The sequence below is a fragment of the Hipposideros armiger genome, unplaced genomic scaffold (genome assembly GCF_001890085.2).
Source record: "Hipposideros armiger isolate ML-2016 unplaced genomic scaffold, ASM189008v1 scaffold_11, whole genome shotgun sequence".
In the NCBI taxonomy this organism is placed as follows: Eukaryota; Metazoa; Chordata; class Mammalia; order Chiroptera; family Hipposideridae; genus Hipposideros; species Hipposideros armiger.
Window position 1 is genome coordinate 2,449,482 of NW_017731361.1, and position 15,813 is coordinate 2,465,294.

A 15,813-nucleotide genomic window follows, 5' to 3' on the forward strand; every position below is an offset into this window, starting at 1 on the left:
GTACCTTCCCCAAAGACTGTTGTGAGCGTTCTCTGAGCTAATCCACAAAAAACATTTAGTGCAGAGCCAGGCATTCAGAGGCTGCCATGGAAGAGGAGGTTGGTGACTCAGTGAGGCCCCCCTCCTTCACCACCAGGAATCCCTCCATCTCCTCTCTCTTCTCCCAGTCCTCCTCCTGTCCCCTCTACCCTGCTTCCCCGCTTCCTGTCTCTGCTGTTCCTCTAGCATACCAGGCCGGTACTCACCTCAGGGCCTTTGCACTTACTGTTTCCTGTGTAGCTCTGACTGACACTTTATTGTTTCTTGGGTCTTAACATAAAGGTCACTTCCTCTGGAATGGTGTACCTGACTGCTGCAGGTGACAGCTCCCTAATGAAGCCATTCTGTTACATTTCACTGTTCTCATTTTCCACACAGTACTTGATAGGTGATCATTTTGTTTACTTGTTTGTTTAGTGTCTTTCTCCCCTCCCTCTAGGCTGTGAGCCTCAGGTGGGTGGGCACCTTGTCTGCCTTGTTCCCCATGTCCTCAGTGACTGGCAGCACATGTAGGTGCACCACACAGACAGAGCCCTACTCTTATGGAGTTCACAGTTTAATGAGTGAGGCAGGATTGAACAAGCAAACAAATGTTTTCATACATAGTTTTAATTGTGGTGAGATACACATAACATAAAAATTACCATCTTACCCATTTTGAGTGTCCAGTTCACATTGTTGTGTAACCACCACCACTATCCCTCTCCAGGACTCTCTTCATCTTCCACAACTAAAATTCTCTATCCATTAGACAGTAACTCCCCGTTCCCTCCATGCCCAGCCCCAGGCAACTACTAATTTACGTTTTGTCTGTATGAATTTGACTACCCTAGGTAGTTCATAGAAGTGGAATCACACAGTATTTGTCTTTTTGTGACTGGCTGATTTCACTTAGCATAATACCCTCAAGGGTCATCCATGTTGTAGCATGTGTCAGAATTTTCTTCCTTTTTAAGGTTAAATAATCCGTTGTATGTCTATACATACATATTTAGCCTTTTTAAGGCTAAATAATTCCTTGTATGCATATACATGCCATGAACATGGGTGTACAAAGATCTCTTCAAGACCCTGCTTTCAATTCTTTTGTATATATACCCAGAAGTACAATTGTTGGATCATATAGTAATTCTAATTTTTAATTTAATTTTTTGAGGAACTATCGTACTCTTTTTTATGGTGGCTGCACCATTTTGCACCCTTTCACATTCCTGCCAGTAGTGCACAAGTGTTCCAATTTCTCCAAATCTTCACTAACATTTGTTATTTTCTGTTGTTGCTTTTTTTTTTTTTTTAAAGATTTTATTGGGGAATTGGGGGATGGGAAGAGCACTGGGGAATTGGGGAAGGGGGACAGACAAGTTGCTGTCCTTTTTTTCTTCAGTCTAGTTGTGGAGGACGTCGCTTTACTGGCCCATGTTGGTATTATCATTGCGCTCTTCCCGGGTGAGGCAGTCGCTTGCCAGCCATTGGACAGCTGCTCACGGAAGCTCACATAGGCTGCCGGCCACTTACGGCAGCCCACTGCAGCCCCACTGCAGCCTATACCGTCGCCGGGCGACTCACGGCAACCCAGCTCTGTGTCGATCTGTTGTTCACCATCTTAGCTGTAGAGGGTGCAGCGTCACTGGCCCATGTGGGATCTGAACTGGCAGCCCTGCTGCTCAGAGCTCACAATCCCAAGCCAATTCTTAACCAATGAGCCACTCGCCGGCCCCTGTTGTTGCTTTTTTATAGTAGTCATCCTAATGGGTGTGAGGTGGTGTCTCATTGGAGCTCTGATTTGCATTTCTCTAATGATTAGGATATACATTTTGCAGGAAACATGTTTTGAGAGAATGGAGGAAAAGGAGCCCCTTAGCTCCAGTGGTCTTGAAGCTCTGGTGGTGTGGAAGGAGGTGGTATTTAAATTGAGGCTTAAAAGAATGGAAGAAAGCAGCCAAAGGGGATCCGGTGGAAGAACATTTTGGGGAGAATGAATGGTAAGTGCAGGGGACCTGAAGTGTGAGTGAGCACTGCATATTTTTGCAGGAGAAATGGTGAATAATGGGCAAGGGGCTGGTGGTGGGAGATGTGGTTTGAGGGGGAGGCCGGGCTAGGTGATCTAGGGCTTTAGGCCTTGGAAAGGAGTTTATATTTGCAATTTATACTAAGCACTGGTTTCCTCAGGTAGTGGAGATGAAGGGGGAAGAGGAGGGCGTGGGACAGAGGGAAGGGGACAAAAAAACAGCTGATTGATGTCACAGTGTGCACTTATTGGCGCGTGGTGCTATGGGTGTGTGCCTGCGTGTGTGTGCACATGGAGGCCTGGTGCTTAAGTGTTTGTGTCTGGACTCAAAGCCCCAGATCATTATGTGATCTCACTCAAGAACTTGGTGTGCCCACCTCCCACCTGCCCATAATGGCCACCCCAACCAGGAGGGCGCAGTGTTGCTTCCTGGGCTCCTATCACCTGCCTGGAACCGGCAGGAAGGATCGGAGCCATACCTAGGGGTTGAGGCTGGTCTATGAAAATGATGACCAGTCTTTGAAGGTTTGGAGACAAGGGCTTGCCCACCTGAGATCAGGAGATGACTCCATGCCCAACCTTTGCAAGGTAGCAAGGGACACGGGGTGGAAGTGTAATGAGGAAGGAGGGCGTACCTGCTAGGTGAGCCGAGCCAGCTGCTGCAGTACCGAGAAGGGCCGCGTGGAGGCAGCTGAGGTTACCGAGCTGCAGAGAGGATGAGGAAGTAAGGGGTGGGAGAGGAAAGGCGGGGTGGACAGAGGGGCGGGTAGGGCTGGGGACCCACGTCTGCCGGCTCTGCCGTTTGTTTCAGCCTCCAAGTGACTTTGTGTGTGTGAGGATAAAATGAGATTGTGGGCTCATCGCCATCCAGTGGCATCTCATTTCATCATCACAGCAACATCTTCACAAGCCCAGAGAAGTAGAGCCACTTGCCCAAGGTCACTCAGCACAGGGATTCAGCTCAGGCCTGCCTGACCTCTCCTATGCTCTAATCACTGGCCCACCCTGAATGAGTTTATCTGCAGGACAGTGCAGATTTGTTCATGTCTCCTGACCTTACTTCACCCCCACTACTTGCCTCATCAGAGCACCCTCATATCTTAGGCAGGGCCAGCACAGCCTGGGAGGGAGGCTTGGACTTGAGGCCTCCTTGAGGTTCCTGGGAAGGAGGGCTTCATGGGCCCTGGGATGAGCTCAGATGTATGCCCTCATCACCTTGGTAACAACACCCCATAGTAACATCGGGCCTCCTTTCTGATCTTCTCTTCAGGCTGAGGTCTAGGCCAGTATCTAGGGAACTTGGCTGAGCCCCTGGCCTGATTCTGGGACCCCTGTCACCTCTGCTGAGTCTCCTCTGAGGACTGTAAGCTGGGTCTCCCTCACAAAAACACCCGCTGACACCCCCTCCCCCCAACCCCCATATGTGTGTGACTGTGGCAGTTTGGCCATCCCTGGAGGAAAAAACATAGATGGTTTCAGCTGAGACCATTGAACAGAGGGGCAGACTGAGGCACAGAGAGGAGCAGGAAGTCATTCAGGGTCATGCAGAAAGACAGGTACTGAGGCCCTGTTTATTTTTATCTGGAAAGGGCTAAGGACCCCGGACAGGGAGTCAGTAAGATATATACCACAGATTGGAGACTAAGGGGTCAGAAAGACAATGACCTGGCTTCTGTCTCCAGAAAGTTCTTCCTGACTACCTCCTCTGCCACCACTGTCAGAAATGCCCTCAGAGTTCCTTTGACACTTTGGTCAGGGAGGCTAAAAATTCACTATGAGTTGCTTTAAGGGACCTCAGACCCTTGGTCCATTTTTTTGGTCAGCCTAGAAATCTCTTCTTTAACCCTCCTGACAGTCAGTTTCCCATCATGCTTGCACACCTCAAGTAATGGGGAGCTCACTGCCTTAAAAGGCAGCCTGTTCCATTGTAGGACAGCTCCTTTTATTGAGACCAAACTGGCCTTCTTGTGCTGTCCAACTGTTGGAGCTAGCTCACCCTGGGGAGCACAGAACAGTGCCTCTATCTGCTGCACGAAGGCCCCACTGGGCAGCAGAGAGGACTATACCTTCTCACCCCTACACCAGCCTTCTCTCCAGATTAAATGGTCCCAGTTCCCCATAAATAATCTTTCCAGCATTTCATCGTCTGAGCAGCTCTCCTGAGCAGCTCTCCGAAATGCACAGATCTTAAGTATACCATTGGTTGAGTTTTGACAGGTGCATGTACACTTTAACTTCTATCAAGCTAAAGAATATTTCCATCACTACAGAAAGTTTCCTAGTTACCCCCTACCCCACTGATTTCTTTCCACAATGGCCCATTTTAGAACTTCATAAAAACAGAATCATGCAGTATCTACTCTTTATGTGTCTGACTTATTTCATTCAGCATAATGTTTTGGAAATTCATCGGTAGTTTGTTCTTTTTTATTGCCAAGTAGAATTCTGTTGCATGGATGTATAACAGTTGTTGATCCATTTGCCTCTTGATGGACACCTTGGGCTGTTTCTCACGGACAGATGAATGGATGGATGTCCAGCTAGGTCTCCCTGACCCTGAAATTTTACAGCTGCTTTTTTGGAACCTGGATGTTGGCCTTTCCATTTGTTATCATTAAATTCTATCTTGTTGGTTTTGACTTAACCCTCCAGCCAGTCCTGATAATGATGAGAGTAGCAAACTCACATATATTTACCATGTGCCAAACACTGACTAACCTATTTAGATTTCAGAACCACTGTACAAGGGAGCTACTATTACCCCCATTTTAGAGATGAGAAAATTGAGGCACAGAGAGGCTAAGTAACTTGCCCAAGTTGACCCAGTCATAAATGACAGAGCTGGGATTAGAACCCAGGTAGTTTGGATCCAGACATTGGGGTCTTAACCACTCACTCTGTTGCCTCTTTTTGGCTTCTGATGTCATCTCCCTCCACCTTCCAGTTTCTGTAAACACATTGTACATGCCTCTAGGTCTTCATTCAAATTATTGGCTTAAAAAAAAAAGCCTGTGGATCAGCTAAGTCCAGGGCTGAGGACAGAGCTTGGTGGCGTGCCTCTAAAGGTCTCCTTTTGCACTGCCCTTATTCTATTTATCAGTAATCCTTGATGATGATTTCTCCACCAGCTGCAAAGCCATGGAACTGGCTGTGGGATCTAGCTGTGGCTTTCCACCATGGTCTCAGTACAGCGTTCATCAAATATGCCTCTGCAGTCTCCACATAACCAGCACTGCGTGTCAGTCCCCAGATTTACCTGCCCAGGGACTGAAGAACAAGGGGAACAGAGCGGGCCTGGAGTAGCACTTGTTTGAGGCTATGTGGGCACCCAGTGGCCCATCATAGCCCCTGGATCTTGGTCCAGGGTCTAGCATGTAGTAGGTGCTCAACAAATGCTTGTTAATTATTATTATTTTTTTATTATTATTTTTTTAAAGATTTTATTGGGGAATTGGGGGAGGGGAACAGACAAGGGGAATTGGGGAAGGGGAACAGACAAGTTGCTGTCCTTTTGTTCTTCAGTCTAGTTGTGGAGGACGTTGCTTCACTGGCCCAAGTTGGCACCATCATTGCGCTCTTCCCGGGTGAGGCAGATCAGTCGCCGGCTTCTGGACGGCCGCTCACTGCGGCTGCTGGCCGCTCACGCTGGCTGCCGGCTACACATGGTAGCTTATGGCAGCCCACTGCAGCAGGGGACTGCAGCCTACGCTGTCTCCAGCGACCCACGGCAGCCCAGCTCCAGGTTGAGCTGTTGTTCAGCATCCTAGCTGTAGAGGGCAGTGTCACTGGCCCTCATATGTGGGATCCAAACCGGGGCCCTCTGGCATCCCAAGCCAGTTCTTAACCATCGCGCCACTCGGCCAGCCCTGTTAATTATTTTTTTGAAGGCCACTTAATTTTATTTTTTATTGTGGTAAAATATACATAATATAAAAGTTACCATTTTACCCATTTTTAAGTGTACAATTCAGTGGCATTAGGTACATTATAAGTGTGTGTAACCATCACCACTATCTATTTCTAGAAATTTTTCATCATTGCAAACAAAAACTCTGTGACCATTAGACAATACCTCTCCATTCGTCCCTCCTCTGATACCCTCTATTCTACTTTCTATTTCTATGAATTTACCTATTTAGATATTCCTTATAAGTGGAAATATACATTTGTCCATTGGTGTCTGGTTTATATCAGTTACCATAATGTTTTCAAGGTTCATCCCTGTTGTAGATGTATCAGAATTTCATTCCTTTTAAAAGCTGAATAATATTCCATTGTAAGTGTATACCACATTTTGTTTATCCATTTATCTATCATTGGACACTTAGGTTGTTTCCACCTTTTGGATACTGTGAATAATGCTGTTCTAAAGCTTGTTAATTACTATTTCATGATCCCTTTCTAATCAGGTTGTCTCCAACCATTTCCACTAAGATGGCTCTTGTCAAGGTCTCCAGTGAGCTCCATGTCGCTAAATCCACGTGTCAATTTTCAGTCCTCATCTCACTTGATCCATCAGCAGCACTTGACCCAGTCCATCTCTTTCCTCCCTGACATTGTTTCTTCACTTGGCTATAGGACCCCATGTTCTCCTGCTTTTCCTCTACCTCTCCGGACACTCTTTCTCAGTTCCCCTTCTGATTTCTCCCCGTTCTCCTTCCCCACCTCTTAATGGGGGAGGTCTTCAGGTCCCCATTCTTGGTCCTCTGACACCCATTCCCCCACTCCTGGGTAGCCTCATCCTCCTCCCAAATGTACATCTGTAGCCCAGACTGCTTGCCCAGCTGATATCTCCACTTGGGTGGCCAATTGACAGCTCAAACGCAACTGGTCCAAAAGTGAGCACCTACTTTTCCGCCTCTAACACATTCTCCCCACTTCTCCACCTTAGTTCCTGGCAACTCCATCCTTCCTGTTGCTCAGGTCCCCAAATTTTGCTTCACTCTTACCTCCTTTCTTTCTCTTAAACCCCACACCCGGTCCTTCAATTCACCTATTGGCTTTACCTTCAAAATACACCCAGAATCTGGCCACTTCTCACCTGTTTTCACCCTGGTGCAAGTCCCCATCCACTTTCCCCTGGGATTCTGCAGTAGCATCTTAACTGGTCTCCAGGCTTAGCCCAAACCCCTTCAATCTATCCCCAACTCAGGAGCCAGAGATTCTTTAAAAATATAAGTCGAATCAGGTCAGTCCTCTGCTCCAAACCTTGGGTGGCTTTTCTTTCTTTTCTTTTTTTAAAAAAGATTTTATTGGGGAATTGGGGTAGGAGAACAGCATTGGGGAATCTGGGAAGGGAAACAGACAAGTTGCTGTCCTTTTTGTTCTTCATTCTAGTTGTGGAGGACATTGCTTCGCTAGCCCATGTTGGTATTATCATTGCCCTCTTCCCGGGTGAGGCAGATGGGTTGCCAGCCACTGGACGGCCACTCACGGCGGCTCTTGGCAGCTCACGCAGGCTGCTGGCCACCCACAGTAGCTTACGGCAGCCTACTGCAGCCCCTCTGCAGCCTACGCCATTGCCGGCAACTCACGGCAGCCCAGCTCCAGGTAGAGCTGTGGTTCACCATCTTAGCTGTAGAGGGCACAGCGTCACTGGCCCTAATGTGGGATCCGAACCAGGGTCCTGATGCTCACAGCTGGCATCCCAATCCAACTCCTAACCAACGCATCACTAGGCTGGCCCCTTGGGTGGCTTTTCATGTCACTAAGAGTCAAAGCTTAAGTCCTTACAATGGCCTACAAGGCCCTACATCATCTGGCCCTCACTAGCTCTCTGCCTTATCTCCTGCACTTTCCCCTTGTTCCCTTTGCACCTTGCTGTTCCAGTACCATACCAGGCACACTCTCACCTCAGGGCCTTTGTACTGGCTGTTCTTGTTCCTTGGAAATCTCCTCCCCCCAGATATCGATATGACAAATTCCCTTACCTCTTTCTTGTCTTTGCTTAAATTCACTTTCTCAAAGTATCTACCAATAGCACTCTATTTGTTTTTATTTTTTAAAAAAGATTTTTATTGGGGAATTGGGGGGATGGGAACAACGCTGGGGAGTTGGGGAAGGGGAACAGACAAGTTGCTGTCATTTTCTTCAGTCTAGTTGTGGAGGACGTTGCTTCACTGGCCCAAGTTGGCACCATCATTGCGCTCTTCCCGGGCGAGGCAGATCAGTCGCCGGCTTCTGGATGGCCGCTCACTGCGGCTGCTGGCCGTTCACTGCGGCTGCTGGCTACACACAGTAGCCCATGGCAACCCACTGCCATAGGGGCTGCAGCCTACACCGTCGCAGGCGACTCACGGCAGCCCAGCTCCAGGTTGAGCTGTTGTTCAGCATCTTAGCTGTGGAGGGCAGTGTCACTGGCCCTCATATGTGGGATCTGAACCGGGGCCCTCTGGCATCCCAAGCCAGTTCTTAACCATCGCACCACTTGGCCGGCCCAATAGCACTCTATTTGAAGTTGCAGTATCCCTCACCTGTCCACCCTCCTGATCCCCTTTATGTTACACCGATTCCCCCTGTAGTACTTATCACTTCTATAATATTATAAATTTTACTTATTTATTGTGTTTGTTGTTTTTTTTTCTCCTCCCACCTCCACTGGAAATGATTCAGGAGGGCAAAGATTTTCTTCTCTTTTGCTTACTGGTATGATTCACCTAGAGTAGTGCTCGGTACAGGTAGGGCCTCAGCAAAAATTTGTTGAGTGAATAAATGAAGGAAGGGAGAAAGTATGATAATTTGGGAAGAGGTCTGCAATCTAAAAATGGGTTGGAGCCAAGAAAAGGTGGGCTCCTGGCTGTTGATGATATTAGTGCTGTTTGCTGTGCAGCAGCCATTCTCCTCTTGATAACGTTCCCCGTTTTTCTTTGGGACACATCCCCTCCAACCATCAGTCCATATGGATTGCCAGGAGCTCACTCCACTCCTCACTCCAAGGCGGGCAGTGATGCTTTAGGCCACAAGGATTGGTTCAGGGCTGGCCATACTGTATTCCACTGGCTGGGCCAATGAGACTGAATTCTGAGAATTTTGCTTATATTCTTGCCATGAGGGGGAAGCCTTCTGCCCTCAAAGCCAGACATAAGCTCAGAGCTGCCTTAGCCATTTTGACACTTTGTTTGAAGAGCTTGCCTGGAAATGAAGCCAACACAGAGGATTACTGGCTGCAGATGTGAAGAAAGACCCCATTTTGGAGCCTGGATTCAGTACTGCCTATGGCTGGGTCTACTCCTGGACTTTTCATTTACATGAGGCCCTCCTTTTGCATCGAAGCCAGTTTCTATCACTTGCAACCGCTTACAGTGTACCTGCTTGATTTCCTGAATTGGGAAGTGAGGAAGGGGCTGAGTAGGGCCCTGCAGGGTGTGTGGGGTGGGTGGCCTCAGTGGCAGTCCCAAATGAGAGGGGCATACAGAGGGCATTTGATGATTAGTGCTGAATGGGTGGGGGGGAAGACAGATTTTTCTTGTCCCTGTCCTAGAGGAGTTCTCAAGCTTTCAGGGGAGGACATAGACACTAATGGGGCAAGACAGACCGAGGGCTCCTGCTATACCAGCTGCAAGCTAAGCTGAGCTGGCTTGTGCCCAAAGTGGGGGCAGGAAGTAGGAAGTAGGAAGTCTCTCCCTGATAGACTTCATTTCTGAGCTGCCACTCTCCCCACCTCCAGTGCAGGTGGAAAAGCCAAGTTAAAGTACACACTCAGGGACTAGAGCCTGGGCTTTGACACTTACTAGAGGTATGTTCTGGGAGTAGGTCACAACTTTCCTAACTTCAGTGTCTTCATAGGTAAAACGGGATGAATGATGTCCACCTAATAGGGTTGCTGTGAGGATGAAATGAGATAATGTGTGAAATGAGATAATGCCAAGAATTTGGCACGAACCTGGCTCACAGAACGCTCAATAAAAGTCAGCTGCTGTGATTACTGTCATCAGCGGTCTCACCTAGCCAGTGCTTGTGCCAGGTGGGGCCGGTACAATTCTTGTAGATACCAGCAGGTGGCGTCCTGACCCCAAAAGAGCCCATTCCTGGACGGACTGTTCCAAACGGCTCTGGAGGGGTTGGGCGGGGTGGCCTTTCGGATCTCAGCCAGTTAGACCGCTGCCTTCCCGGCTACGGTGGGGAGAGGTACCTGCACTCCCCTCAGATCCAAGGAAGAGGGGGCCTGTGTCACCATGGGATTGTCAGTGGAGTCTCAGTTTTCCATCAGTATTGTGGAAGAGCATGGCCTTAGGAGACACCTGGGCTAAGTTGAGGAAATATTCAGGTTGGACCAGGGAAAGGACTTCCAGAACCAGCGAGCATCCCAGCGCTGGAGGCTGGTTACTAAGGGCCTGCGGCTGGACCTCGGGGCGCGGCTGGGCTTGGTGCTGAGGCATTGAGATGACCCATATGACCTTTATTTACTTCCTTTCTGCATGTGAGAGAGAGAGCCGGGCTGCCTGGCACCGACGACCCAGGACTGTGCTTAGCCCCGTGACACGGGACGCTCTGGTAATTCTGAGTCCGGCCAGCAGACGGAGACAGCGAGACGCCTGGGCCTCGCGAGGCCCCCCTCCTCGCAGCCAGGAGCTCGCCCTCCTGGGAACCATCCCGGCTTGGCCGCGCCTCCCTGGGCAGGAGTCGACTTGTCCCCTGTCCCTTCGCTTTGAAAAAGGCTTGCCCTACTCTCTCCCGCTGGGCTTCTTGGCACCAACGCGTGGAGTGAAGGAGGGGGTCAGCTTCAACCCTAATTCTGATTCCCCCCAGCTGAACCCTACCCTCTCTGGGCCTCAGTAATCTGGATGGTATCTACTGGCTACTCTAATCCTAGCAGCTCCAACTTCCAGGGATAGGGTGGTGTTATCGCCCCAAGATTAGCGATCCTCTCCCTAAGCCCTCATTAACTCTGGCCTGGATGGCCAGCTGGACCCCCGGAAGCAGGGGAGTGCCCACCCAGCAGCACCCTGGTCAGTTCCCGGCATTTCCCTGGACAGGCTCCCAGAGGCCCACAAAGGCCCTCAGACAAAGTTCTAGGCCAGGCTTTGCCTTGGGCCCACAGCCGTCTGGCTCTAGGCATTGCAAGTCCCTGGCACTCCTTGTGGAGCTTTGTCCACCAGCCCTGGACCAGTGTTGGCAGGGCCACATTTGCTGGGGGAGGGGTGGGACAGGCAGCTCTCAGAGCTTCAGCGGTCACCCTTCTGTCCTGCCCATGGCTGTGCTCTCTCCTCCAGGTGACCTTCCCCTACTTCATGCTTGCTCAGGCAGTTCCCTCTCCCTGCTTGCCTTCTCCTCTTGGCTGTAAGTCCAAATCCTCACCTTCTTCAGGGACCTGCTCATATTCTACCACTCATTTATTCATTCATCCATTTATTCAGTAAATACTTGTTGAGCTCCTACTATGCTCCAGGCCCTTGCTAGATGCTGGTGATCCAGCATTATGAACAAGATACACAATTCCTGCCCTTTTTGGAGTTCATAGTCTAGGGAGGTAGTTGGCAGGAGACTAGTAGAACCCATTCCTAAAATATGATTTCACCTTGTGATAAATGGGGTGAAGTAAATAGGTTGTTTGTTTCAGGAAACTCCACCTACAAGGATGTTTCCCCTTGAGGTGTGGAGGGAGGGGGGCCGTGCCCTCACCCCCTGCCAGGGCCTGGCACACAGGCACATAGTAGGTGCTCAGTAAATGTTTATTGAATGAATGGATGAATCATCACCTCACAGCCAGGGGCTGTCCAGTAAGAATGGTCTTTCCTCCCCACACTCCCTCCTAGCTAACCCAGGAGTTGTAGGTAATGTTGGGGTTTGTACAAACCAGACCCTGAGGCTCCAACGACACCCCTTCCTCCCAGGTCTCTATTGCTCCCTGCTTAGCTCTTTACTGCATGGCTTCCCTACCTGGGCCCTGGTAGAGTCCCATTGTCCCTGTGTGGTTTCACTCATGACCCCTCACTCATCCGTTCTTTGGCTTTATCACCTTTTGAGTGCTTACTGTATGCTGACCCTGGGCGCAGGAGGAGCTGGGGACCCAGAGAGGAGAGAGAAGGGTCCTTGTCCTCATGGAGCACCCAGTCCAGACAGTAATGACACAGTGTGATGTGTGCCGTGATGGGGGAAGATGATGGCATGTGTGGGCCTGGAGGGGGGTGTGCCCAGCCTGGGGGAGCCTGCTCAGAGAGACCTTCCCCGACCACCTTGCTGAAGTAGTCTCCACCCTTCCAGCTAGGTGCTGTCACGTCTTCCCCTTTTTTGGTTTTAAAGTACTTTTTAGTATCTGCAGTTCTCTTCTTTATCTGTTGATGTGTTCTTTATCTGAGTGCTTTGCTGAGTGCCTACTATGTGCCAGCCAAAGTGGTAGGCCCTAGGGAAACAGAAGTGAAAGAACAAATTCCCTGCCTTCCTGGAGCTTATGGTCTAGTGATGATAGTGATGGTAGGGAGACAGACAATAACCAGAATCAGCAAGAAAATGTGGCATACAAACATGTGTTCTAGGAAAAGAAAGCAGACAAAGGGGAGACAGGGATGAGGGATGGGTAATGTTTTAGGGAGGGTGGTTGGGGAAGGTACATTTGAGCAGAGAGCTGAAGGGGGTGAGGTGAGTCATAGTGTCCCAGGCAGAGGGAATAGCAAGTGCAAAGGTCCTGAGGCTGGGGTGTGCCTGGTGTGTTACAGGAACAGTGAGGAGGCCAGAGTGGCTGGAGAGGAGTGAGGTCAGAGAGGTGACAGGGGCCAGGTCATGTAGGACCTTGTAATCATGGCAAAGACTTGGTTTAACATTTAGTGACCTGGAAAGCATTGGAGGATTTTGGAGCTTACAGGATGTCTAACTTACATTTAATGCAGTCCCTTTGGCTGCTGTGTTGGGAATGTGCTGCTGTGTTGGGTAGTGGGGCTGGGTGGAAGCAGCAGGATCAGTTAGGAGGCTACAGTAATAATCCCGGTGAGAGGTGATGGTGGCTCAAGCCAGGGTGCTGGCCACAAAGCTGATGAGAAGTGGCCAATTTGGGACACACTTTGAAAGTAAATCCCATGGGATTTACTTGGATGTGAGGTGTGAGAGAAAGAGAAGCAAAGGTGACTTCCAGGCATTTGGCTGGAGCTGAGGGAAGGGTGGTGGTAACATTTACTGTGATGAGGAAGAGGAGGTCAGTTTTGGTTGGGATGAGTTGGAGCTGTTCTTTGGACATCCTAGTGGAGACTTTAGGTCAGCAGTTGGGTCTGTGGGTCTGACCTCAGGGGGAAAAGGTTGGAGCTGGAAAATCACACACTGAGAATCCTTAGGGTTTAAATGGGCTTTGAAGGCAAGGTGATCTCCCCAGGGGACAGGGTGAGGTGGAGAAGATGGAGGACTGGGCCCTGGGCACTTCGGCATGTTGGGGTCAGGAGGAGGAACCAGCAAAAGAGGATGAGAAGGTAGGAGGAATACCAGGGCAGTAATGAGTCCTGGAAGTCAGGGGAAGAAAATATTTCAAGAAGGAAGGAGTATATCGAATGCTGCCATTATGTTAAGATGAGGCCTGAAAAATGGACTTTTGGGTTTGGCATTATGGTGGTCACTGGGAACCAGGCCACAGTCAGTCTATCTAGTTCCTTTATACAAATATTAGAAAGAGGCAGGTAGACCCAGCTGTGCACGCACACAGAAGGGAGATCCCTCGGTATGTAGCCTGTATCAGGCACACAACATGGTGAGGGGACAGCAGGCTGGATTTCAGCTCCCTCTCCATCTCTTGTGAACCTCAGGTACACTTGTATAGTGTCCAACCTGTACATCTGTACTCAGCAGCTGTGTTCATGACCTTGATGAGCTGTGTCAGTGGAGTGGGCATGGGTGAGGGGATGAGAGACTCAGATTGGAGTGCATTCAAGAGAGAATGGAATAAGAATTGGAGAGCATGGACAGCTTTTCCAAGGAGCTTTGCTGTAATGGGGAAAAAGAAATGAGGCAGTAGTTGGAGGGTTGAGAAGAATTAGCCAAGTGAGGGTGGATGAAAGAGTAGACATCACTGGTCCTCTGCCTGTAAAGTGAGGCCATTAGAAATGGTTGGGGTGTATAAGTGTAGGAGCGGTCCTAGAACATCACATTTGAGGTGGGAAGTGTCAGGTGAGGACACTGAACAGGGCCTGGGGCCTTTCTGTTGGAGGTGCAGGGGGCAAGGGTGGGGTTGGAACATGACTGGGCACACAGTAGGTGCTCATTGAGCACTCTGGGATTGGCCTGGGGAATCCCTACCCAGCCTCTGTTCCCTGGGCCTGTCTCCCAGCTGGAAGATGGGAGAATTGGGTGTTTCGGGTTATCTCTGAGCCAAGCCTCCTCTGGGCCCAGGTTTGGACCCAAAAGCCTTCCTCCAGTTGATGGGTCTCAAGATTCTGGCCTCTTCTCCTCCCTGATGTCCTATACCATTTAGGCTGAGGAGGATCAGGGGGCCTGCTTGGGCCTGGGGAGGCAGTGGGGCTGAGTGGGCCGGGAACTTTGTCCCCTACTTCTGCCCAGTCTCCAGCACCTGGCTTTTGACCCACCCTCAGGTGAGTGGGAGGAGGTGGGGAAGGAGGAAAGGGAATTCACTTGGAGGAATGGGGAGAAGTTGCGGATTCTTCTTTTCCTGGAGGGATGCTGGGTTATGTAGTGCATTTTGGCTGCTGGGTGAGGGGACGCTGATCCTGTTCTCTTTCAAGAGGCAGAAGTAGCTACAAGGAATAATAACAGTAACTCTCTCTCCTATGTCTGTGGCCCCCAAAGCACTCTCTCACACAGAGCCCACCTGTGGCCTTGTGACAGCCCCTTAAGTTCTTTGAGCTAGCTCCACTTGACATGGGAAAGTGAGGTTCAGGGACAGGCTCGAGCTGCCCGTGGCCACACAGCCAGGAAGCAGCAAAGGCCAGACTAGAACCCAGGTCTCCTGGCCCGGGCCAGCTCATGCAACAGGCTCTCAGAGCTGCCAAGTACGGGAGCAGATCCAGGCCAGGGACTAGGTTCTGGGTGACAGCCTGGACCAGATTAAGTAGAGAGACAGCTGTATCTCCTTCCCTCTGTCCCTCCCTCCCCTTCCCTCCATTCTTTCCTTTCACTTGTATTTATTAACCCATACTGTGTGTTGGGTGCTGAGGATACATGGGAACAAGGCGGACCTTGCCTTAGGGGGCTCAGGGTTCATCTTGGTGGACAGTGAAGAAATAATACATTCAATGAGTAAGTCACTCATTACAGCTGGACTAACCATGGCCTGTTAGTGCATCTGTGTGTCACGTTTTGGGTGGGTGGGCAATGAGAAATCAGCTCCTTTCATCCCCATCCTAGCCCCACAAGGGAGGGGCTGTGACCATCTTCGCTGGGTAGATGAGAAAGTAGGAGCTCAGAAAGGTGGTCCAGCTGTGACTTGAGGTCCTGAAGACGAGGAGTGTGGAAATGAAACCCTGTTACCACCATAATCCCCCGTAGCCCCTGCTGGTTGTCAGTTGCCAGCCATCCCTGCCTGCAGGTAGCAGAAGGCAGAAGGTACAGGGCAGGACAACAGAGAAGCCATGCTCCCTCTGTGCTCTTCAAGAAGATCCTGAGTGGGGCTGGCCAAGTGGCTCAGTTGGTTAAGAGCGCAAGCTGTGAGCAACAGTGTCTCCAGTTCAATTCCTACATGGGCCAGTGAGCTGCACTCAAGCTGAGCTGCTGCTGAGCTGCCAACAGGTGGCAGGATGGCTCAGCTGGTGAGAGCACGTGCTCCTAACAACAAGGTTGCTGGTTCCACTCCCACATGGGATGGTGGGCTGCGCCTCCCTGCAAATAAGATT

The 15,813-nt window shown here is 50.1% G+C and overlaps 1 protein-coding gene across 1 annotated transcript in view; it reads left to right on the forward strand.

Annotated features, from left to right (window-relative positions):
- The window catches only part of PSD2 (pleckstrin and Sec7 domain containing 2), a 64,065-nt gene continuing 48,252 nt past the window's right edge, over positions 1 to 15,813 (forward strand). The window contains exon 1 of the mRNA XM_019662102.1: positions 1 to 98. The gene's annotated coding sequence lies outside the window, so the exon portion shown is untranslated. The remainder of the gene's footprint in view (positions 99 to 15,813) is intronic.